Below are 21,352 nucleotides of genomic sequence, written 5' to 3' on the forward strand. Positions count from 1 at the left end.
AAAAAAAAATAAAACGACCAGCAGAGATCTCTATTATTTGAGAATATCAAGCAACACTTGTATGTCCATTGTAATTTTTTAATCCTGAAATAAACTGAATAAAAAAAAACCAAAACATCAAACTGTACTTAATTTTTGTTATTTTGCGAGCATATTTGCAAGCATAGCATATTTACCAGTGTTTAGTGTTTATATAAGCGCTAAAAATGTTTTCTTTTCTTGCTTATTTTCTTCGGCTCTGCTCATCGATGATAGATAATAAATTATTAGCACCTTTAGCTTTTGAACTGGATAAACCAGAGCACATAACTTGTGTTAGCGCGTTCCTTTTAACTCTTGCTAATAAACTAAACTGGTCCGATATTAGATGAGTGCATTAATCCGAACCGGCATATGCGCCACGCCAAAGTTATCTCAGAAAAAGCAAAATACATTCATGCATATGTACATTAGGGTGGTCCAAAAATGTATGGGAGAAAAGTAAAATCGGAAATTTAATTAAGAAAAAAAGAAAAAATTGTTTAAATTAAAAAACGTTTAAATAAACAATTGGGCATTATTCTCTGAAGTCTTCTGAAGAGAAGCAGAGTTTTCAGGTTGAAAAATTTTGATTTCCATGGATTCTATGCCATTTCTACGAAAAGTCTTTTTTTCCCCATACAAAATTCATGGGAAACTTTGAGCGCTTTGAGCGACCTCTAAATATATTTTGATTTTAAAATAAAAAAACAGGGGTATATTTTTTCGGTATAGAACAATCCTAGGGGGTGAGAGCATTAAATTTCCGACTTTACTTTTTTTTGGACCACCCTAATGTACATACATACCTACTCGTATGTGTACATACTCTGCAAAAAATTGTGCGACTAATCTCTAAATAGAGTATTCCGAGATTAGTCTCAATCGGTTACTGTTGGGCCTTAATTAATCGCAACCAATCTCATACGGGTATTATTCGAAATGAATTAGTCGTCTCGACTCATCACTTACGGGTATAATTGGATATCAATTAGTCCCCGACTGATCTCCAGTGGGTACAATTAACGACTGAATGGTATCTACGCACTTAGTTAATGAAATTAGATGTGCGGCGTTGGCACACAGAGAGAGTATTCGCTTAACAAACCTGAGCACCTTGGTTCGGATCGCAGCGGTATTCTCCGAGTATTGCAAAGCTCTTGCCCGGTGCACGGATTGCACGGTTTGCATAGCTGTCCCATACGAAATCCGGTTTTTACCGTGCAATCCGTGTAATTTCTGCACAATGCAAGGCCTTTGCAAGACTCAGAGAATACCTCTATTTTTTGACGTAGAATTCGTCTTACGTTTCGATATGGGCCAATGCTCAAACGTTGTAAATAGTTGTAATTTAGAGCTTCACGAAAACGTTTACTGCACGAGAACTAATAAAGCGATTTCAAAGAAAGGTATGGCGTTTCAAAGATAAAATTCTAAACCTATCGACAGATTTATTTTTTTGTAAGTAACCAATTCGGTTTCTGTCGTAGAAACAACTTATGATTTGCAGATATAATTTTCATTTTTTTGTATTACCAAAATTTTCGAAACCGGCTCGAATACATATGAATGCATAATGCGCGGTGGAACCATGGTGGAATAATAAACAAGGTGTTATCAATCAGTAGCGACGTGTTTGTTGTAATTTTGACCAGATTAGAGGCATGCTTTTTTTCCGTGCTGCCGATCTCAATTTTTTTACTACTATTCGTTGGGAAATAGTATCTAAAATAGTCCATTTTAGTAATTCGTTCTATCGCGATTTTTAAAGAACTTGGTGTGTTTAGAACGATATTAATATTTAAAATTTCTGGATTTGTATAATTTTTCTCCTCAAAATGTAGAAAAGAATTAAAGATCGTGGTTATCAATGGAAAAAGACGTACACAAAAATCGTATGGAAAAGCGATTTTTTATATTAAACAACTTTTGCTGTAATCTATTTAAAAAATTATTTACAGTCTTATAGGAAATTGCCTTAATTTACGGCCTTTACTTTTTTATAAGTTACATTTAGGGATGTTTCGAATGTCATATTTTTGACATTCGCAAATGCGAATGCGAATTTTCGGAATGCGAATGCGAGAATGCGAATGCGAATGTTAGGAATATCATTAAAAAAGCTATAATCAACTTAAGTCATCGTTTTTATTACTTAAAAATGTTGTAAATTTTTAGAACATTGAACGAGTGCTTAATCTATATAGTGTTTTAGTCTAGTACTCAAAGTTCAAAGGGGGATATTATATTTCAAAAAAAGTATTTTTTTTGCATTTTCTCCCTTGAGGCGATTTCTTAGAGGGTCGTATATAAGGCCGGCTGCTCACTTGGAACGCTGGCGGGTGAAGCGCTCAAATATTTGCGGGCCAGATCTGTCAATTTGTCGTGTTTTAGTTTAGTTTTCTACCAATCGAGAGGATTTTCACCAAACTGAGCTCGTTTTTTTTTTTTAAAGATAAACCTTCAATTGAGATTTAATTTCACATTTCTTAATGTCTCCAGATTCTATGTACATCCGAGCCTTCGCTTTCGCTGGAGCAATCTAAAATTATTTCTAGGTAGCTTATAAGCAGGGAACAGATTTTTCGGACCTAAAAACCAATAAAGAAGGCAAAATAAAATACCGAAATGGGATGGAAAAGGCACTAGAATTAGCAAAAAAGGCAAAAGAAGGCACTAAAAAAGGCAAACTGAAAAATAACACTGGTTTATAGGAAAAATATTCAACGGACGCCACTACATATCCAATTCCTATAAAGAAATGCTCGCTGATTCCGAAAATCGGACTAATGTTTTATTCTATGGACAAGTTTTCGAGACATATCAGGTGTACATGGCGTATGATTAACATTATTTCCTGCCCATTTTTCATCATTCACAAAAATCCCTGCGCATTTTCATATGACCGCTTACTACTTCTTTATTTATCCGTCGATTTCCTTCATTATCTACTTGATTTTTTTTCTTTGAACAGCACAGGCTTTAACACAGCCTTTTTGAAAATTAGTCATCGGCATGGTTGCCGATTTCCTTTGTGAATGCTAAGAAAAGGGTTACTCGTTATGTACTAGTTGATGTTTTCGCATTACGTAAACTACTAGAGGTCGGAAAACTTTTTAAAATTTGCACAAACTACTTTCTGTTATTAAATGCACGTTTATGTAGCCAAAAAAAACTAATTTTTCAGAGTGACAAGAATAAAGGAACATTTCTTGCTTGAAGGATGTGGGCAGCCAACTGTTAAAAATGTTAAAATAGCTCGTACATAAATAAAAATTATTTCCTTCAACTTACGAATACTTATGGGAAAAGGTATCCGAATTTACACTGAGGAAAAAAACGAAGTATCCCTTAAAATTTAAGGCGAAAATGTATCCAATTGGATACATACATGTGTATCAAAATGGCAACACTATGGCAGTGTATATATACTTATGTATGCAAATTCAAAGTTTTAAAGCTGTTTATCTCGAGATTTCCTTTTTTGAGTTATGACACTACTAAAGTAAATAAGCGATATGAACCTGTGTGTGTTTATGTAGCAGTGAGTCGAAACTTAAGAAAGTTACATATATGTATGTGTGTGTTTATATTTTTATACGTAAATAGTCCAACGTACGCATACGGATGCTCATGCTATGGAGGATTCGTCTAAAACGAGAATAAACTATGACAGTATACCCGTACATACATACATACATACATACATACAAGTATATGTATATGCATTTGACTTGATTAGAATGATCCACGTACACACATACGTACCAACTTGTGATCAGATATACATATATATCGTCATTTAAAGTACAAAACCGCGTATCAACAAAATGCTAGCCCGCGTATGTGAGGTTGCATAAATTATTTTCTATTTCAAAATGGCTCCCTTTTTTTAAAGCAATCGCATTTCTGGCTAGTATATTTCAGGGCGAATGGATAAGGATTGAGCCAAGGGCTTGTGTGAGCAAATCCAATTTTTGGCAGCAAATGTCAGTTACGCGGTTTTGTACTTTAAACGACGATATATATGTATGTATGTATGTACACATGTACATATATACATAGGTACCCTATGTATCTGGGTACAATTGTGTGTGTGCATACATCTTCGGCAAAGGCAATCGAGGAAAGTTGCAAGTCATTCCAGAGCAGTGTCCATTGATGATTTGAAACCAGTTCAATTTTGCAATTGAAAATCGGTTGGTGTAATCACAGTAAAGTCTATTAGCAGCAGTCGTTGTCCACGAACGCAAAGTCCAGCAGTACAGCAGAGACACCATCAACCAATTAACCCGCCTTAGGCTTAGAGTACAACAGCATAGTCTCATCGTCAAACCGGCATTGGACATCGAGCATAAAAGTCAACTACATCGTCAAGCTGCGATGATGGAGCACAGCGCATTAGTGTTTCATTAATGTTCATTATCAAAAACATGTGGAAACCAACCAGCCTAGACCTGCAAGGCAACGTAGTATGTAGACCATAGCAAATAACTTTGCAACTTGCACTTAGGTCAGCTGCAAGCGAGCGACGCAATGCGCTTTCATCTCCTTGTTAAACAGGTGTAGAAAACAGACCTGTGGTGGCCACCGCACTCTGTCAAACATCAGAGCATCGTTGGCTCGCCATACATGTATGTATGTAGTACAAAACTTGTTGAAGTAACAATTTTTTCAGGCGAAGCCATTAAGGGCAGAGTTAGACACACATCTATGGACCCCTAGGCTGTTTCTCTGGTGTGGGCCTCCCGGCAGTACTCCAACTCAAACGGTGGCCACGGGTCGTCCTCCAGATTTTTGTTTGTTAAGGTTTTAAGGTTGTAAACATAAGGCAACCTGACAGATTACAATTTCCATTATTTAGGTTAGGTTTTTCTACACAATTTAAAAATAATTGCTTTCACTGTTCGCCTTAAATATGTTCGTCATTGTCATAATTCTATATTGGGTTCAAACGTCTTGATATAAAAAAAAATCATAGTAATAACGGTAAGCATCGGTAAACTACGAGCTTTATACTGGATATTCTGAAAAGTTCTCAACGCGTCAAATTTGGTTAAAATAAATTTTCTAAAATGCCTCAAAAATCTGATGGGAAATATATATGTATATGTATGTATTATAAGACTCGGATTCAGTGTCTAAAAATCTATAAAACACGACTTGCCGATCCCAAACAACAGGCTCGCTATGAAGATTTGTCACTTTTTGCAAAAACGGGTCGACGAATTTCGAAAAAAAAAATTACCCATACCCATGTAGTCCCAAATTTAATCCAAGTAAGAAATTTTAGAGGTGATGCGAGTAGATTTAAGGTTAGATAGCTCAGACACCGCGTATAGAGACAATTGAAGGAAGGGATTATTCATGTTTTGATAAAGGTTTCCAAAAGCCATTATAATTTTGATTTAGTTTTCGGTTTAACTACTATTAAGTACTATTGATAATTAGACTGCTCGAATTGATCTACAGTGGAAAATATTCAGCAGAAACTTGCAGGAGGATAACGAACGATTATCTCTCAAATTTGAAAATATCCAAAAAAGTACGCTGACGCAAAATTAACACAGTTGCAAGTTTGTAGTACAGCTGATCGCAATTTTGTTTACATACAAAAGCATGAAACAGAAAACATGAAAAGAATTTAAATTAAAAGTTTGCCTAAACCAATTTTCCAAGAATCCCTAAATAAATAAGTGTTTGCTTTATTCCGAAACCTATTTTTATTTTAAACTTAAGAATCCTGAAAATAAAATACATTATTTTCATACATTGCAAACAGATGACTATGATCAGCTGGCAAAATGTTTTCCAGCAGGAATCAGCAACTTCCCCTCCAAGTCAACTGTCATTTTGCGTGCTCAATTTCCCCTACTTTGCAAGTTATTGCATGCGCGAACGCCAATACCTGATAATTTGCAGTAATTATTTGCTTGTCGAACAGACTAAATATTAATAGAAATCATTACAGAAAATTTGAGTTTTTATCGTAGACGATTTTTGTATGTCCTCAAACGGGTGCGGGTAATTTGCCAACTGTCACGACAGATAACAAACTGCAACGTTGTTTCCGGCCGTAACGCGTCATGACATGACATAAGGAAGGGTTGTGGATGACGTGGCATATAGTAAGTATCAACCTGATCCCTGAAGCTGTTGGGGTGGCACGTGTAGTACCCACAGCCGTGCTGGTGTATGGCGTGGACGTGGCATGGACAATGTAAACATCTGAAGAGGTGACTCTTGGAATGGTGAATACCGCAGACGATTTGACGATTAGCTCTCTGAGCTTTACAACGATATAGAAATAGTGCAGACAAAGCGATGTTTGGCCGTTCGATGTGTATGTACTTGAGATGTCAGTTTAGAGAAAACATCGATGCATCGACTATTCATATATCGAGTGGAAAATTTTCGATGCATCGATGTTTTTTCGGCATCCCTACTCGAAAATAGTCGTGCTTAAGTTGAAGTACCATATTCGCTAACAATCGACCAAATCATCTCAGCCTTGCTGCTGGGCAGCGGTTGTTAAAACATCTCGACGGTACTCTGCCGCAGACTCTGGCAACGAATTGCAAGTCGCGTTTAACATTCGATAACAATCGGTCAAAACATCTCGTACTAGCCTGTGGAACATGACAACCTTATTTTTACCTGCATGCAATCAATTTTTATAAGAAAAATATGGAATATCATTGCAATATGAATACATATGAATAATAGCTACGAAAAAACAAATAAGCATATCCTTGTTGGTTATAAGACAAATAAATGAGATCACTGATAGTAAATATTGGAAGTACAGGCTTCTAAATAGGGATTGATTTTAAATTTTTATTTTACAAAGAAGACATAAAACGGCATGTCAGTATAAATTTGAACTTCCGAACAACATTTTTAACATTTAAATTTTTATGCGATATGTAAATATGTAAGTATGTATGTATATCTCCACTTGCAGTATTATTAGTTAAAAAACAAGTAATTTTTAGCAAAAAAAAACCGACTTAAAAAAATATATATATCTCTATATATTTCATGATCCAATGATCGGATCTAAACCAATTTAGTATGGGACCACCTCTGAGACACTACCTTTCCGTTGCAAAAAGAATTATTCAAATCGGTTGACGTGGTGCAAAGTTATGCGGTAACATACATAAAAAAAAAAAAAAAATATTCCGACGAACTGATAACCTCCTCCTTTTTTGGAAGTCGGTTAAAAATGTACTTAATATACACCTGCACAATGCTGCGAAAGCTATCGATTGAGTTCACACGATCTCGTCGGTGATAAACAATCGAAAAACATTTCGATATACCTCATAAAAAGGACCTATGTAAGTGTGTTTTCAAAATTATTTATCTGTCCTTCTCCTGTCATTCTGTTATTTACGAGTATAGATATGCATCGCCTGGCACCTGGCCTGGCAAAGATGCGTGAACCATCGTTTCAGATCGCTGCTCCATATAAAGTAAATCAAAAACTATTAGAAAAAACACAAGCCAATTTGAAATCAGTATAAAGTCAGACTCGGGCAAAATCGCTTAGGCGGTTACTGCGCTTAGGCTTAGTTAAGAGAAATTGAGAATAAACCCGGGCATGTTGCTTCGACAGTTGCCTCATTGAAACCGTCGCCCGAAACTCTAATTATTTTGATATTTTTTGTTGGTTGCCGAGTCGGTTGGTTCGTGCGTATTGTTGTGTATTGATTTTATTTGCTAAGGCACTCCGCACATTACGCGCCTAATCATAGTAGAGTAATCGTTTTGTCATGTCAAAACGAATGCATGACGACTCGACTTCTGCACACTTGGGCGCCCTGCGTAAGCCCTGCGTGCGCGCACATTACACATTTTCTGGCCGGTCTTTCTCAATAATACACTTCCGCGAACATTTCTGCAATAAAATATTGCATACACGTTTATGGCTTAATACAATTGGCACGAGTTTTAGCACAAAATCATTAATTTTCAATTATTATCTACTGAAATGACAAATAATTTTTATTTCGAGCACACAAAAGTAAACAAATGCCGATATCAAAACGGCAAGCGCCTTACAATGTTGGGCGCTTCGATTCATGAAGTTTTTATGATTAGGCGAAAACATGATTATGAATCGTAATATACAGAGCTTCATTGAAATACATGTGTTCGGTATAAAAGCTTCATACTTTAGTACGCCGGAACGATTACACTACTATGACTAGGCGTTTAATATGCGGAGTGCCTTAAGGTGTTCTTACACGATATGTATTTGTATGTGTACTGCCACTTTTTACATACGGAAATGCCAACATCTCGTGTAAAGGCAAATTGGATTTGTCTCTGTACAAAGCAGATGTACGTACATACATACGAAAAAGAAATGTTATTATTTTCACCTGACACACAGCTAGAAGCATCAGAGTTTAGTTTATTTCGTTTTCGAAGAACGTATTTTTAAATAGTTAAATAAAGACTGTGAATTTGACAGACATACGCAATTGCATATGTATTGAAAAAGTCACATTTACAGATGCAAATACATATCGTGTAAGAACACGTGTAAGTTCGTTGAATGCAAGCGAGCTGAAAAGGTAATTTTGTATAAAACAAAATTTTCTTCCACATGTTCATTTCATAGCAGAGCAAACACTACTGTGGTTGCCGTAATGGTTACCTCTGCGGTTGACTCGTGTGTATATTGAAATCAGGTTGCCTCAACATGTTGCCCATGTCTAGTCAGCATAATGTCCTCTCAAGGACCATTCTGATTGGTCCCACTTTTTTAATTAGATAATTTCTAATTTTTTTACGGACATACACTTATATATTTATTACGCTCTTAAGTTGAGGTATGTATGACAGTACGATGCTACTTTGATATATGTATATATATATATATATATATGTATGTATGTGCAACTTCGATTTCGCATTTTATACTTATGCAGAGGATAAAAAAAATATTTATTTAGTAGCTTTGAACACATAACTCACAACAGCGCAAGGAATGGGAAGAACAACAATTGGATGGTTTCAATGCATTTATACATACATATACCCATACATATGTATGTATGTACATCAATATGTATAGATACGCTTAGTTGTAAATTAGTTGCACTAGTCTCGTGGTGTACACTTGGCTGCTCATTGAATGCAGGTAATTCACCGCCTGTATTATGCAGCGAAGCATTTAAAACCGACATGCAATGCGAATTAACTGCACTACGAACGCTAAATTCATTTATAATTCAACAACAATTAGGATAGGATAAGTACGTATATGTATGTATGTATGTAAAAGCTCGTATACTAAATTTTAATTTGATTCTTCTTTGAAAAATTATTCCAAGTGCAGATCTTTCGTGTTCGTAGTTCACGCGGGCGGTATAGCTTTCGTTGCCGATCGAAGTATTACTTCGCCAGAGTAATGTATAAACAAAGAACAGTTTCTTCGAACGCTTCAAAATTTCTACTTTTTAGTCCATTTATAAAAGCGTTGTATATTAAAAAGTTTTTTTTATATTATTTATTTTCTACTTTTTAGTCCTGTCTGAATAAAATTTTGCAATAGATATTAAAATAATTCAACGATATTAATAGAAAGGTGCACACACATGCATTTATGTATGTATGTACATACAAAAGAGCTCCAATTAATTTTATTTAAAGAAATGGCGTGTCGTCTATTTCCGCTGTAGCAAACGTAGTACATAGGGCGACATCTAGATGTCATCTACCTCGCCCTATTCACTACAGCTGTCGCCCTATGCACTATGCTTTTTTATAGGAACTTTTCAAAGCTTTGCTTTGGTGTCGGACACACAACATTGAAAGTTTCTGGACACACAACATTGCAAGTTGATAAAAGCGTTGTAATAAAATAGCCAACAAAGTCCGATTTTCCTGAAATTTGGTATACATATCTGAGTATACATACTCTAATTTTACTGAGGAAAAAAGAAGTTTCAAATATCGTTTATCTACACGCTGAATGCCACGCAGAGCGAAGGAATGGATTGGTTCACCACTCACTCAAAAAAAAAAAAAGTGTCCAAACATTATTTATGTAGAATGTAGCTTTGGTGTACACCGTTATTTAATTTCCGAACTTTGGGGACGATGGCAAGGTAATGGCTCTTAAGGGAATTTTTCAATAAACCTATCGACAATTTTCTTGAGTCGTGGACAGATATATTCTCTAACTGAGACTTTAATTGGAAAGCCCAACATTGTATTTAGTACCTACATATCGTACATATATAATCTAAACAGCGATCAACTAAAAAAAAAATTAGGACTATTTTTTGTATAAATCATTTCATAGCACTTCTATGTACCTCTAATTAATGCAAATATTTTTTTCTTCATCATTATATACACTAACTAAAAAGTTACTGTTATACACGTTTTTTATTAATTGCGTTGCATCTGTGCGATCTACAAGCCGTTATATTTCGGGATCTGATTTTTGAATTAGCTCACTTTAGATCTAGTTATGCGATATGTATGTACAGGAATATCTACTATTTACCTACATACAAAAGTGCATAAATAACTATATATATATATGTATTTCTAATATGTACATATCGTTGGTGATACTGCAAAACGGTATATGTCTATTTGCACCCTTGACACTTAGACGGTATCTTACTTGCACCGGAATGCATCAGCAAACCGTTACACCCTAATAGACGAATGACAAAACTGTCTACCTTTGGCCGATGAAGATGAACAATCGCCAGAATCGATCAGATACAGATAACAACTCGATTAAGCACCAGAGGTAATAAGTGACATAGAGCGTTTTGTAGTATCACCGAGGATATACGTATGTATCAATTATAGACTCTCCTGGAATATTTCTTGTATTTAATCATATGAACATACTTAAATATGGTTCCAGTCTTGAGTGTATAACACTTATCTAGATATATACATACATACATATATGTATATGTATGTATATACATACATATGTACTGACAAATGTCTACTGGATTCTTCTGGTTAATTTGTATGTACTATATATACATACATACATACATTTCGCTAGCAATTCAAGTGAGCGTACTTATTTAGGTAAATCAATTTAAAAGTGACAACAAGTGGCAATGAACTTTTCCAATACGGCACCAATAACACGCGATGATAGGTACGAACAGATTGATTGTATGGACGAAAATCGTGCATATGAATCAAATATGTACATACATACATAAGTGCATATGTGTGTATATACATATGTACGTATTATGCATATATGTACCTATGTATGCCTATACACACATACAACTATACAAAGGTAAGATATGTACGCATGTATTGAAATACGAATAAGTAAGTAGCAGTCATACCGTACTCGAATGTTTTACCTATGAACGTCTATTAGTATTATTGACACTTGGTACGCATTGGAAGGCCGCTCGAACAACACCAACACGCGCACTGATGGAAAGCTCTATTCAAACGGTTAACATTGCTCTCCCAGCCCTGATCCCACTGATAGTCGTCTTACCCCCATTCCATGGTGTAATAATAACAAGGTGTTGTCAGTAACTTAACCTCACTTTTTCGGCAGGTCTATTCCGGTCACGCATTTTAAAGTACTAGAAAAGGTACTAATTATTTACTACTTTTAATCTGTTGGTGCATACTACTTCAAATTAAATGTAGAAAAATGTATAATTACAGGCTTATAAGCCTGAATATATGTTTGTATCGGCAGCTCCACACAGTTTGGACATATATTGTAACTTTAAAAAAGTAAAAGCCGTAAAATAAGGCAATTTAATATTAGACTGTAAATGATATTCTAAATAGATTAAAACACATAAATATCGATAATATAAGCGAATTCCTAATTTAACCATGCAACCACTCTATTCTAGTGTATCAGTAGTTCATTTGGCTCAATATTATGACAATGCAGCAAAAGTTATTTAATATAAAAAATCGCCATTCCATACTATTTTTGTGAAAGTTTTTCTCCATTGATAACTACGATATCCTTTATTTTTCTACTTTTTGAGTACAAAAATTATACAAATCTAGCAATTTTAAATATTAATATTGTTCTGAAAACACCAAGTTCTTTAAAAATTGCGATAAAACGAATTACTAAAAGGGAGTATTTTAGATACTATTTCTCAACGAATAGTAGTATAAAAATTAAGATCGGCAGCACTGAAAATAAGCATGCCGATCTTGTCAAAATCACAACAAACACGTCGCTACTGACAACACCTTGTTATTATTCCACCATGCCCCCACTCCTTGGTGTCACTGCGGCCCTGATGATCATTCTCTCAGTCAATTTGTCAGCTTACAACCGCAAGTCGACATTCGGCACTTAACACCATCGATACAAATATGTACATACATACATACATATGTACATATGTATGTACAGGGCCGTAGAGAGAAAATCCGGGTACTAAATATGGGCCGGTTCCCCTCCTCGCCCTACAAAATTTTTTTAAATGTTTAAACGAATTTCCAACTTCATCACTACACACTTGTTCAGTGCTTTTGAAAAATACAATAGGGCTGTTCAGGATTTTATGGAAATAGGCTTGGATTTGCAGTTGGAATCGCATTTGCAAGTTTCATGCTTGCTGCCATGGCAACCGTATGCATTTTATTGTTGTGAATTTACAAATGCAACGAATATGCAAACGCAAGAGCATATGCACAAGATCCTAAACAGCCCTTATGGAATATGATTTTTTATAGAAAAACTTCGTCTTAGAGGAGACTATTTTTGCTTTACTGTTGTTGCATAAAATAATTATATTATTTTAGACAAGAAACTCGTCTTTTATTGATTTTTGATTTTCCCCCGATGCATCGGTTACATCACGATGTAAATAACCTCGTCTTATCTTGAAGATCGCTCACCAATTTCGAGTTCAAAAAGTTTCTTGAATGACGGACCAATCAGTACGATCACAATATTTAGATAACGCATGAATTCTATAACGGTAACGCTCGGAATGTATCTGGAGACTAGCAAACATCTGTTGACTTCGGAATGTGGGGAAACCTTTCTATTGCCTTGTTTACTCCGACACGAAAAGCGCTTTCACTCAGATTCTAAACAGATGCATAAACAAAATTTAAATAGGTACGTGATGAAATTGATGAGTGTATTGACTCGAATTTGTTTTGAAAGCGGTTTTTTATTTCTCACATGTGTTAAAAAAAACCCATATGAGGCATTCACACACTTTCGATTCGCTTCAAATTTTTTGTCGGTTCTATACATGAAATTAGCTAACACGTATTCGAGGAAATTTATTTTTTCACCTTTTTCTTCGGGGATATGATCTGTCAAAGATGGAATTTTTCGTGATTCTGACTAATCATGTACTTCTTCAAATCGTTATATCTCGGGTTCTGCTCACGGCAGAGACTTCACCTTAACGTCGTTTTAAAGCTAAAGAAACGGGCTTAACATTTCTATATATGTATGAAATGGTCATGATTATCCTAAAGCTAACTTAGCTATTAAGAGTTGAACTTTTTGAAGTTGATTTGCATAGTGAAGACCAGTAAATTAGGGATTTAAAATTACACCATCGTAATCCTTGTTTAAAAGTCTCTATAAAAAACGTGGTTCGAAAAATAGGCGTTTTCAGGAACTATTTTTGAAATGTTTTATTTTTTATGACGAGATGGTTTATTTTGTGAGAGTCAACAATTTTTTGTAATTTGTTTTCGAAAACTTATGATGATATATATTTATCAAGGTGTTAAAAATCGGGTTTTTTGCAAAAATTTAAATTTCATTGCGGGTTCCGATAGAATACCAGAATCCAGAAATAATACATAGGATTAGGAAATATCCGCCCCTTTGAAATTCCGGGCCCGGGCAGAAACACCCCCGATCCCCCACCTGCATATGTACACTTAAACTCTCGATATCTATAAAAAAAAAGGAACAAGTAGGAAAAAAACCTATTCGCAAATATGTATGTATATGTGTACATACATGTGAATATGTACTTTGTGCAACATCCCAGCAAAGTCTGTTAACTTTTGGTAACTGCTTTTCTTTGTTCAATGAAGTAGTACATAAGTAACTAGCTAGAAGGTGGAGAATTACAAAGCGGTTGGTGAACTACATAAATTTTGTCGCACTTTTTACGAACGACCGTTATATGCGTGGTGAGCGCATCATTAGTTGCGTTTGTTTATTCATTTCCAGTAGAATCCAGTAAAAGTTTTTACGAATTTTCATGTTTTGGCGTTTTCGTACGCAAAAACTTGCAAGGTAGGGGAAATTGAGAGAGCGAGAAATGACAGTTGAAGTTGCAAGTTTTTACTGGATTTTACTGGATAAATTTTAACTTGTAAGAATTTGCCAGTACGAAAAACAGCTGATCGCATGTTGCTGGATGAAATTTAAACTAATCAGGAAACTGTTTGTGGGTTTTTATTGTTGAATTTCACAAAATAAACCTATTTAAGTATAAAATATATTTTTAATATTTTTTATTGAGCTTTGTACCACGATTGTTTATTAGGAAAAATTGAAAAAGCAACAAAGTCTAAGCGGTAGAAGTTATAGCACTATTTCGGAGATCACCACATCTCCTCATCAGACTTCTTTTTTCTAGACTTCAGCAGGGATCGAACCTGCGAATTCGATGTTCAAAGTCAGAAGCGTTAACCACTGAGCTATGTACATCCCGTAAACTCTTGTTGCTAATTCATTTTCCTTATTCAACCAACTACTATCAAGTGCAGCTGATTTGCCGCTATTTAAACTCGACAGCGTGGTTGTTGTTGTCAATTCTATACATCCATTTGCTTATTTGCTTTTTTGTATAGTTTCAGGCAGGCTCTTCCTAAACTATGTATTTGTCAATGTTATTGTGGCTTGTTAACATTTTATTTTTAATATTTTTATTGAGCTTTGTACCACGATTGTTTATTAGGAAAAATTGAAAAAGCAACAAAGTCTAAGCGGTAGAAGTTATAGCACTATTTCGGAGATCACCACATCTCCTCATCAGACTTCTTTTTTCTAGACTTCAGCAGGAATCGAACCTGCGAATTCGATGTTCAAAGTCAGAAGCGTTAACCACTGAGCTATGTATGTACATCCCGTAAACTCTTGTTGCTAATTCATTTTCCTTATTCAACCAACTAACAATCGTGGTACAAAGCTCAATAAAAATATTAAAAATAAAATGTTAACAAGCCACAATAACATTGACATATAAAATATATTGTTTTATTAGGAATTTGCTGCGAATAAATAGCTAATTTATCAGCTGTTCATGAAACTTGCGAATTATTACTGGAATAGCGTTCGCGTATTTTTTTTACAAATTTTTTCTATGAGAGCGAATTCTTAGAAATAAAGTTACTGGCGAGTTGGTGGCAAGTTACTGGATAATTTGTAAACAAACACAACTATTGTTATCCGGTCCGTTACTGATATACACTACTTTTATCAATCAGACGATGCAAGCCCATTCCCCAAAGTTTTATTAAAATTATATTCTTTATTAAAAGATTACCCTACCAGAAAATCTTAAAATATAAAGTTTTTTTTTCATTTTTCAAATTTAAATTTAATTTATAGGAATCAATAAACGTGGTTTTAATCCAATTTAGGCCATCTTCAATACCCAACTACCTTTGATAGGCACAAAATTTCGGTGAAACATCTGAATTTTTACTCCAATTATTGGGTACACGGACAGTCAGACAGATATGGCTACATATACATATATGTATGTACATATATATCCATTTCTCTCTTCATTCTTCAATCTGAGCCGTGATTCCTTTTGGTTGGTATTGACAACCGCTACGTGAGTAAAATTCTAATACGCTTTTTACCTGAGCTTGGCCAAACTTGGCCAAATTGTAGGTATTCGATTGCTTTGAGATATCTCAAATTTTACTCGAATTATGGCGGGCGGGCGGGCGGAGCTGGATTTTTATCTTCCGCTCCCTAGCCTAGAATCTTTCTAATTATTTCATCCATACAGGTTTGGAAACAGAAAATAGTCGGATGGGTCAAATCGGGAGAATATGCTGCTGGGCCGGGTATGGCAGGCAGTTCGTGGCCCCATTTATCGATTATGAAGGAGATTAATTTTTCATTTTTCGGAAAATTGACTAGCCTTTCGCTAGTATATAACTAGCTTATGGCATTGCAGGTTACGATCATACATATGTACATACATATGTACGTTTGTACCTACATATGTATATATTTACATATTGATGTACTTGTATGTGAATGTATGTATGAATGTACATACATATATGTATATACAAATTGTACGTCAAACTTCTCTTCAGCTTCAAAAAACATCGGTTGATACCTCTGACATTAGGTACTTAACATTGGTACTCACTCTGAATAAACAACGACAGAATGAATAACTTGAAATGAAGGAAAGGCCAAATGAGAACTACCAACACTGCTAAATAAAATATGTACATATATGCACATACAAATATGTGCATACATACATATGTATGTATGTATGTATGTATGTACTTGAATTGTGTTAACTCTGACCACTTGAATACAATCGTTATTCAGCACGCCTATCAGGCATTTCTTTTCTCCCTTCTCCTTCTGATTTTTAATTTGGTTTGATAGTTGTCATTCGCGTATTGCGAGTCAATTTTAATGCTAACCACGATTGGAATCAGTTAGTGATAAATACATTCTGACTTATTCATATACATACATACATACATACATACATACATATGTACATAAAAGTATATCGATGGTCGAGAATATATGTAATTGTTTGTCTGAGCTTCTTATCCAATGCAACCTCCGATCGTCAGATAGTTTTATGAAACTATACATATTTATTTTACTTAAAACATGAAGCTAACTAAAGAGCGAAATACACCACACAAGCGGTTTGACAAACCAAGCGAAATTTCCCTTTGCTTCAAGCCATTTGTGCTGTGTATGGGGGTGTTTGAAGGTTTGACAAACCGCCGTCAAACCTTCAAACACCCCCATACACAGCACAAATGGCTTGAAGCAAAGGGAAATTTCGCTTGGTTTGTCAAACCGCTTGTGTGGTGTATTTCGCTCTTAACACCGCACAATATTACGTCCCCAAATAAGCCGAAAAATAGTAAGGTATGCTTATGATTTTGTTTCATTGAAGAAAGGAGACCCGGGCGCATCATGCACTGGCGATATTTTATATTTGATAACAAAAGCCAAGCAAAGAAGTCTAAAGAGCGAAGCCGAACATTAAATACCCGGCGCGCGTATCACATAGAGTTTTTTCAGCTTTCTGCAAACTACCGTTATATGGGTAGGCACGTCTGGTTCGTCCATATTTCAAAACATTTTCGTTCAGGTGTTCAGGTAAATTTAGTGAGATAATTTTATATAGTGAGTGAGTGGGCGGTACAACACCCATTTTCCGAAATTCCATAATAATCTTATTTCTTTATAAGAGATTGTTGTGAGTACCAACCTTTATTAGATTAGCGTCCTTAAATATCGAAGTATTACAGTTCGCGTATTTCAGAAATTTACCGTTAGATATATTAAAAGTGCGCGGAATTTTAGTCCAAAATCAAACATCTTCAATATCATACTTTTTTATGAGGCGGAAAAAGCAAAAGATTCAAATTGGATTGAAACACGGCTGGCCTATTATCAACGGTGGGCAAATGCGGCTCTTAGAGCCAAATGCGGCTCTTTGCTTAGCAGAGTGCGGCGCTTTTTACTTTTTATTTTTTTGCCATTGTTTTTTTTTTATTCTTTTTATATACATATACACGAATTGAGATCGGAACATTACCCGAAATTGGAGAATGAAAATTGGCTCTCTGACCTAATGTTATTTACCGATATGAAGCAACATTTGCAAAACTTTAATTTGTGTCTATAAGGAAAGAATTAACATGTTTTTGATTTGTCGCAAATTATTTTAAACTACGTCTTTTTATACATGATCTCAAAAAAAGAACATTTCATCATTTTACATGGCTAGAAAAAAAAATATTGCACATGTCAAAGAGGATAAATGGGACCCCTATGGAAAAAAGATTTGCCGATTTGAAATTATTTAAACGTACGTTTGCATACTTCGTAAACCCTTTTTTATGTAACATAATTAAAGATGAATTTACAATATCCGAAATACTAATTCTTAAGAAAAGCGAAGAAGAGTTGGAGTTTTTGGAATTAAAAGAAGATAAGGCACTGGAAATGCAACATAAAGCTGTGCATTGTCAATTTTATCTTATTAACATTTTTTTTTTTATATTTTTATTGAGCTTTGTACGACGATTTTGTTTATTAGGGAAAAAATGAAAAAGCAACAAAGTCTAAGCGGTAGAAGTTATAGCAGCTATTTCGGAGATCACCACATCTCCTCATCGGACTTCTTTTTTGCTAGACTTCAGCTGGGATCGAACCCGCGCCATCGATGTGCCAAGTCGGAAGCGCTAATCACTGAGCTATGCACACCCCCCGTAAGATCTTGATGCTAATTCATTCCCTTATTGAGGTTTGCCATTGCTTGAATTCCGGCAACAAGTACCAGATTTAAAATATCCGCTGTTGATAACAGCTGCGTGCCGTATATTTTAAATTTTTGGTGTAACCTATAACTTTCTTCTCTCTTTGTACTCTACAACGAAATTCGCGAAGTCAAAATACCGTTCACAATTGACTTAACTATATTTAACAGAACTGTTACGAACGGCTTTAACTGACGTAAAATCAGATTTTGAAAATTTTGCCAAAGGGATCTTTTGAATTGTCTTTACTATCTATCTTACGTGCATTAGAATAATAATAAAGTTCATGTTTTTCATTTCTAATAATATTTTTATTTAAAAATAAAATTTTTGTTTTTGTTTTTTGTGGCTCTTTGTAGCATTTAGAATTTACATGTGGCTCTTTTCGGCCTCGGCCTTGCCCACCCCTGGCCTATATCAATGCAAACGACAGCTTCTTGTCGGAAATAATAACTAAATTGGAAGCAAAAATCATTGGCTGAACCAGTGCATCTTGTGGAGGCTGCTGTTACTGTNCTATATCAATGCAAACGACAGCTTCTTGTCGGAAATAATAACTAAATTGGCTGAACAAGTGCATCTTGTGGAGGCTGCTGTTACTACTATTCAAGGTGTGCAGGGTGGACTTGGGCAAAAAATCAAGGCAAAATAAGATACCATTCTACAAAAAAAAATAAGGGGTTTAAGGAACTTAAGGGAATATGTGGTGTGCTAAGTAGCCAAATGGCTGCAAGTGGCAGCTGTTAAGCAGGGATCACACGTCTTGTACATTTGTAGAGATTTTTACATTTTGGCAGTTAAGTGCTGAACACATTGAAAGCTAGCTATGAGCTATGGGCCACAGCTTCCAATTTTTTATTTTCATTATCTAAACGCTTTGAATTTTTTGAACGCGTCAGCGACATCATGAATTTGTATGAGTTTGACATAAAAGAAGAGGAAGAACCTTATCTGTCGCTGGAAAAATAGAAATAGAAATGGATCTAATCTAGCCACAACCACAGTCGTCGCGTAGCCCTGTTGTCGCCAAAATAATTATCTACATAAGAATATGTGGAAAAACAATTTGCCAGCTGTGGTCGGGCTATTAGGTGCAGAGTTGTGCTGTCTGGAAATTCTTTTATTGAGCTGAACTCAAATTTCTAAACAACACTACTATTTATGTGACTGCCAAAATGTTCAAATCCGTACAAATGTACGAATCGTGTGATCCCTGCTTAACAGCTATAATCCCAATAAACTAGCTTGCTTCAAGTACGCCTCAATCACCAGTGTTAACATAGAAAGAACGTTCTCCTTACAAAAAAACAAACATTTTTATGGCCAAATAGCGAACGCTTTAACTTTGAAAATTTTCAAGAACTACACTGGATGCTATTATCCAATTTCTATGTAGAATTGCTCGGTGATTCTGAAAATCAAGTTAATTTTTTTCTATGGATACATTTTCGAAATATTTGCAACTTACCGTTATTCAGCTTAAAAACAAAAAGTGGTTCCACTTAATCACGTTTATCTTACGAACCACCAATTTAATAGTCTTAAAATGAGATACATAATTAGGGGATTCACAAGACGTGTTAACCGTCGTAAAATCTTAAGGTTAACATCTTTTTTCATTAAAATGGTTTTAGGGGATTTCTAACTAAACCGAAATTCTTTTAAACTGATAAAGAATATATAAATAGCCAACCCCCCAACCATTTTAACCGCTATTTTCCATAAACAAGTGTTAAGCTTAAGATTTTACGACGGTTAACACGTCTTGTGAATCCCCTAAATAAATAATTACTAGAGTCCGACCGATTCCAATTTTTTTCAGGTACCGATGCCGATTCCATAAAAAATTATAACAAAAAGTATTACTTCCTAAAATCAGATGTGGGGCCCCAGAATAAAATAACTTACGAATGTAAATATTAGCAAAAAATGTGTTTGTTCAAAATATTAAAAACTTACATAGAAAAATCAGCTTGTCTTTGTTTTATCTCCAATAATTGAGGAGTTAGATGCAAAGAGGCCGCTTCTATTATAACTGCTTTCTGAGATATTGGCGTTTAAGTTTTTGATGTGTTATAACTTTGTTGTTGTTGTAGTAGGTGTATAAAAAAGTAGTATTGTTGTAGTATTGAAAAGAATTGTCTACTGCGGAAAAAATCGGTAGATTACCAGTATTCGACCCTAATTTAACTGTAACAAACGCTTTCGTCGAAAAATATGTTACCTATGTTTTTTCTGAGTTACGCTATTTTTTGAAAAATAAAGCAGATCATATTCTTGTCCAGTGGTCCAAATTATGCAAAAAAAACTAATTTAAAAATGTAATTTTCATTTTCGTAAAATTGTGTTTTATACAAGTAGTATTTAGTTCCTTCAAACGATGTATTCAATGTACATACATCATGAAAATTTTGTACAAAATTCCTTAGGCGCCGAACGCCGATGCCGCCGCCGCCGCCGCCGAGTTACGAAAATATCGGCGTGGCTCGGCGGCGTATACCTCTACAACAAACACCAAATAAATTCAGATTTCAACCTTTGTACAAAAATTACAAAAATCTGCTTATTTTCACCAAAAATTTCAAAATTTTTTATCAGAATTTTGGTATGCAGTTTTGTAGACCATTTAATTCTAGTATAATGAAATGCAACTTTCAAGCTGCTATAAAATCCCGTTAATTTTTGTCAATTTTTTTGATGGCAGTGTCCTCCATAAAAAAGAAAATTGTCGAACATATTTGTATTGAAAAAACGTGAAACACCTTCAATCAAAAAATCTAATTTTTGTGAGCTGTCTGCAAAT

At 34.9% G+C, this 21,352-nt stretch overlaps 1 protein-coding gene across 3 annotated transcripts in view; it reads left to right on the forward strand.

Moving 5' to 3' along the window:
* Window positions 1–21,352, forward strand: part of LOC108365611 (putative GPI-anchored protein PB15E9.01c) — a 58,453-nt gene that overhangs the window by 15,050 nt on the left and 22,051 nt on the right. Inside the window, exon 1 of one of the 3 annotated variants that reach the window (XM_017619679.1) lies at window positions 6,934–6,952. The exons of the other annotated variants lie outside the window; for them this stretch is intronic. The gene's annotated coding sequence lies outside the window, so the exon portion shown is untranslated. Of the gene's footprint in view, window positions 1–6,933; window positions 6,953–21,352 lie in introns of those variants that run through there. 3 annotated transcript variants of the gene reach the window in all.

Source organism: Rhagoletis zephyria, unplaced genomic scaffold, assembly GCF_001687245.7.
Source record: "Rhagoletis zephyria isolate East Lansing unplaced genomic scaffold, Rhagoletis_zephyria_1.1 Rzeph_scaffold_01933, whole genome shotgun sequence".
Classification (NCBI taxonomy): Eukaryota; Metazoa; Arthropoda; class Insecta; order Diptera; family Tephritidae; genus Rhagoletis; species Rhagoletis zephyria.